Genomic DNA, 6,124 nt, shown 5'->3' with positions numbered 1-6,124 from the left:
TAATAAAAAGTCAGCAGTAAAATAATATACAAGAGAAAAAGGAGAGGAAGGAGTTAGCTAGGGTGAATTAGAGTAAATTATAGATTAATGAGGAGTAGCTCTGGACATATTGGCCATTATACGATATTGTAGAGCATTTGTAGGATATAATGACTTTCATGTAAAATGTACCAATGCCATTTCAGATTCATGTTTTATGAATGGTTGCTTTAATAGTTGGGACTTTAAGCCATTTTCTAGCATTTTCTAGCAATAAACCAATATGGGAAGCTCCAGCTTGGAGAACATTTGTCCTTTGTTGTTTTGTCATAGGCCTCGTGATTTAATACTGTACATTTGTAGCAGTATCCTGTTAGTTATCTGTTTATTAACTTCAATGTGAATCCGTTTCACCTTATTGACTACTTAGCTTGCTTATGTCTTGTGTGCAATTTACATATTCACAGTTTTTTTAAGAAATGTACAAGCCATTCATGCACTAACTAATCTCTTTGCAATTATGTGAGATGTGTTATACTGCTGAAAACCCAGTCATAGAAGTGCTAATTGACACAAGCCTTCTATAATTGACAGTGAAGATTTGTTATGTTATGGAGAACATTTAGGAATGTTAAGTGTACCTACAATATACCTTCCAATTGTGCCTGCTTTGAAGGGACTTCCATTCATCCATTTCATACAGTCTCTAAATTCTTCCATTTATTTTTTGAAAAGCTACTATGAAAATGTAAAAAAAAGTATTTGCCAGTTTAATCCCAGTGGCTGCTTTTTGGGCCGATGGGCCACCAAATTTACCGGCTCTGGACCGCGCATGCGCTGGGAGCCGGGTGTCACTCAAAGGGAAAAAACTTCCTCCATAGTGACGTCATGATGCCAGAACCCTGCCCACTCTCTGGGTGGGTTGTGTCCAGAAACACAACACGCGCACTGTCCTGAGCCTGCGGTCCGTACCGGGGCAATGGTCCACGGCTCTGACCTGTGCATCCCCCCAGCGTGGTCCTTCTTCTGACCCCTCTCGGGGGCACACCGGTCAGAGCCACGGACCACCAAAATTTTAAGGGTCCCTCTTTCCTTTCCTTCAAAAGTACCATGATCTATATTTATGTTGTCTTGAATTCCTGGTGAAAAATAGTAACACACCTCTTGGCACTTAAGTGTTTCTAGGTACTGCCTATATATTAGTACAAATATATATATATATATATATATATATATATATATATATATATATATATATAATATCTAGGATCCTGCTATATCTGACTGCTATGCTTTCCCACTGGTCAACTAGTACTTGCCGGAACCTCTGTCATTGAAAAAAAAAGCCCCGAACTAATTACAATCACATACAGCTTGTGATGCTGTGGAGAAGAGTATATATTACAATTGCATACAGCTTGTGATGCTTTGGAGAACAGTATATATTACAATCTCATACAGCTTGAAGAGGTGTGGAGAAGAGTATATATTACAATCACATACAGCTTGTAATGCTATTGAGAAGAATATATATTAAAATGACATACAGCTTGTGACGGTGTGGAGAAGAGTATGTATTACAATCACATGCAGCTTGTGATGGTGTGGAAAAGACTATATATTACTATCACATTCAGCTTGTGATGGTGTGGAGAAGGGTATATATTACAATTGCATACAGCTTGTGATGCTTTGGAGAACAGTATATATTACAATCACATACAGCTTGAAGAGGTGTGGAGAAGAGTATATATTACAATCACATACAGCTTGTAATGCTATTAAGAAGAATATATATTAAAATGACATACAGCTTGTGACGGTGTGGAGAAGAGTATGTATTACAATCACATGCAGCTTGTGATGCTGTGGAGAAGAGTATATATTACTATCCCATTCAGCTTGTGATGGTGTAGAGAAGAGTATATATTACAATCACATACAGCTTGTGATGGCGTGAAGAGTATATATTACAATCTTATACAGTTTGTTAAGGTATGGAGAAAAAGTATATATTACAATCACAAACAGCTTGGTATGGTGTGGAGAAGAGTATATATCACAATCACATACAGGTTGTGATGCTGTAAAGACAAGTTTAGCATTGACACACAGCTTGAGATGGTGTGGAGAAGAGTATATATCACAGTCACATACAGCTTGTGATGTTGTGGAAAAGAGTATATATTACAATCGTATACAGCTTGTAATGATGTGGAGAAGAGTATATATTACAATAATATATAGCTTGTGATGCTATGGAGAACAGTAAATTCTAACAATCAGATACAGCTTGTGATGTTGAAGAGAAAAGCATATTTTGCAATTGCATTCAGCTTGTGACTGTGTGGAGAAGAGTATATATTACAATCACATACAGCTTGTGATGCTGTGGAGAACAGTATATATTACTATCACAAACAACTTGAGGAGGTGTGGAGAAGAGTATATATTACAATCACATACAGCTTGTAATGCTGTTGAGAAGAATATATATTACAATGACATACAGCTTGTGACGGTGTGGAGAAGAGTATATATTACAATCACATGCAGCTTGTGATGCTGTGGAGAAGAGTATATATTACTATTGCATTCAGTTTGTGATGGTGTAGAGAAGAGTATATATTACAATCGTATGTACGGTAGCTTTTTAAGGTATGAAGAAAAAGTATATAATACAATCACAAACAGGTTGTTATGGTGTGGAGAAGAGTATATATCACAATCACATACAGATTGTGATGCTATAGAGACAAGATTAGCATTGATACACAGCTTGAGATAGTGTGGAGAAGAGTATATACTACAATCACATACAGCTTGTTATGGTGTGAAGTAAAGTAAAATTTACACTTGTATACAGCTTGTGATGGTGTGGAGAAGAGTATATATTATAATAAGATACAGTTTGTGATGTCGAAGAGAAGTGTATATATTACAATCACATGCAGCTTGTGATGATGTGGAGAAGAGTATATATTATAATAAGATACAGCTTGTGATGTTGAAGAGAAGTGTATATATTACAATCACATGCAGCTTGTGATGATGTGGAGAAGAGTATAGAATTTACATACAGCCTCTAATGCTGTAGAAAGGAGCACAGAAATCACATGCAGCTTATGATGGTGTGGTGAAAAGTATATATTATAATTAAATAGAGCTTGTGATGGTGTGGAGAAGAATATATTTTACAATCACATGCAGCTTGTGGCGGTCTGGAGAAAAGTATATATTACAATCACATTCAGCTTTTGATGTTGTGTAGAAGAGTATATATCACAATCACATACAGCTTGTAAGAGTGTGGGGAAAAGCATACTTTGTATTCCCATCCAGCTTGTCATGGTGTGGAGAAGAGTATATATATTACAGTCGCATTAGGCTTGTGATGGTGTGGAGAAGAGTATATATTACAATCACATGCAGCTTGTAATGATGTGGAGAAGAGTATATATTACAATAATATATAGCTTGTGATGCTATGGAGAAGAGTAAATTATAACAATCAGATACAGCTTGTGATGTTGAAGAAAAAAGTATATTTTGTAATTACATGCAGCTTGTGATGGTGTGGAGAAGAGTATATATTGAAATCATATAAAGCTTGTTAAGGTATGGAGAAAATGTATATATTTCAATCACATACAGCTTGTTATGGTGTGGAGAAGAGTATACATCACAATCAAATAAAGCTTGTAAGAGTGTAGGGAAGAGCATATTTTGCAATCACATACAGCTTGTTAGGGTGTGGAGATGAGAATATAATACAATCTCATACGGCTTGTTATGGTGTGGAGAAGGATATATATTACAATCAAATACCGCTTGTGATGTTGTGGAGAAGAGTATATATTCAATCACGTGCAGCTTGGAATGGTGTAGAGAAAAGTATATATTACAATAATATACAGCTTGTAATAGTGTGGGGAAGAGCGTATTTTGTATTCGCATCCAGCTTGGTATGGTGTGGAGAAGAGTATATATTACAATCGCATTACGCTTGTGATGGTATGGAGATGGGTAAATACTACTATCACATACAGCTTGTGATGGTGTGAAGAAGAGTATAGAATTTACATATAGCCTCTAATGCTTTAGAAAGGTGCACAGAAATCACATGCAGCTTATGATGCTGTGGAGAAGAGTATATATTACTATCACATACGGCTTGTTATGCTGTGAAGAAGAGTATATATTACTATAGCATACAGCTTGTTATGTCTTGGAGAAGAGTATATATTTCTTTAACAAAGAGCTTATGATACTGTGGAGAAGAGTAAATATTACTATCACATACAGCTTGTGATGGTGTGGAGAAGAGTATATATTACAATCACATACAGCTTGTGAGGGTGTGGAGAAGAGTACATATTACTTTCACATACAGCTTGTTATGCTGTGGAGAAAAATATATATTAATATCACATACAGCTTGTTATGCTGTGGAGAAGAGTATATATTACTATCACATACGGCTTGTTATGCTGTGGAGAAGGGTATATATTACTATAGCATACAGCTTGCGATAGTGTGGAGAAGAGTATATATTACTATCACATACAGCTTGTGAGGGTGTGGAGAAGAATATATATTACAATCTCATACAGCTTGTGATGGTGTGGAGAAGAGTTTATTTTACTATCACATACAGCTTGTGCTGGTGTGGCGAAGAGTACTTATTACAATCACATGCAGCTTGTGATGTTGAGGAGAAGAGTTTATAGTACTATCACATAGAGCTTTTAATGGTGTGGAGAAGAGTATATATTACAATATCATACAGCTTGTGAGGCTGTGGAGAAGAGTATATATTACTATCACATACAGCTTGTGATGCTGTGGAGAAGAGTATAAATTACAATCACATACAGCTTGTGATGCTGTGGAGAAGAGTATATATTACAATATATTACTATCACATACAGCTTGTTATGGTGAGGAGAAGAATATATAATTCTATCACATACAGCTTGTGATGGTGTGGAGAAGAGTATATATTACAATCACATCCAGCTTGTGATAGTGAGGAGAAGAGTATATGTTACTATCACATACAGCTTGTGATTGTGTGGAGAAGAGTATATATTACTATCACATACAGCTTGTGATGGTGTGGAGAAGAGTACATATTACTGTCATATACAGCCTTTGATGGTGAGGAGAAGAGTATATATTACTATCACATAGAGTTTGTGATGCTGTGGAGAAAAGTACATATTACAAACTCATACATCTTGTGACTTTGAGGAGAAGAGTATATATTACAATCACATGCAGCTTGTGATGGTGCGGAGAAGAGTTTATAATACTATCACATACAGCTTTTGATGGTGTGGAGAAGAGTATATATTACAATCTCATACAGCTTGTGATGCTGTGGAGAAGAGTATATATTACTATCACATACAGCTTGTAATGGTGAGGAGAAGAGTATATATTACTATCACATACAGTTTGGTATGCTGTGGAGAAGAGTATATATTACCATCATACACAGCTTGTGATAGGTTGGAGAAGAGTATATATTACCATCACATACAGCTTGTGTTGGTGTGGAGAAGAGTATATATTACTATCACATACATCTTGTGTTGGTGTGGAGAAGAGTATATATTACTATTACATACAGCCTGTGATGCTGTGGAAAGGAGCACAGAAATTCCATGTAGCTTGTCATGCTAGACTGATCCTAGCAGTCACATTGATTTCCTGATGCTGTGGACACACAAGTGTTGTGATGCTATGGACACACATAGATTGTGATGCTGTGCACAGAGCTGGCAGTGTATTCCAGGCTTGATGCTGTGGACACACAATGATTGTAATGTTATAGACACACATATATTGGGATGCTGTGCACAGAGCTGGCAGTGTAATCCAGGCTTGGTTCTGTGGACACACAAGGGTTGTGATGCTATAGACACACATATATTGTGATGGTGTGGACACACATAGATTGTGATGCTATAGACACACATAGATTGTAATACCATAGACACACATAGATTGTGATGCTGTGGACACACATATATTGTGATGCTATAGACACACATAGATTGTGATGCTGTGGACACACAAGGGTTGTAATGCTGTAGACACACATAGATTGTGATGCTATAGACACACATAGATTGTGATG

This window comes from Pyxicephalus adspersus, chromosome 3, assembly GCF_032062135.1.
Source record: "Pyxicephalus adspersus chromosome 3, UCB_Pads_2.0, whole genome shotgun sequence".
Taxonomy (NCBI): Eukaryota; Metazoa; Chordata; class Amphibia; order Anura; family Pyxicephalidae; genus Pyxicephalus; species Pyxicephalus adspersus.
This window is presented reverse-complemented; position numbering follows the sequence as displayed.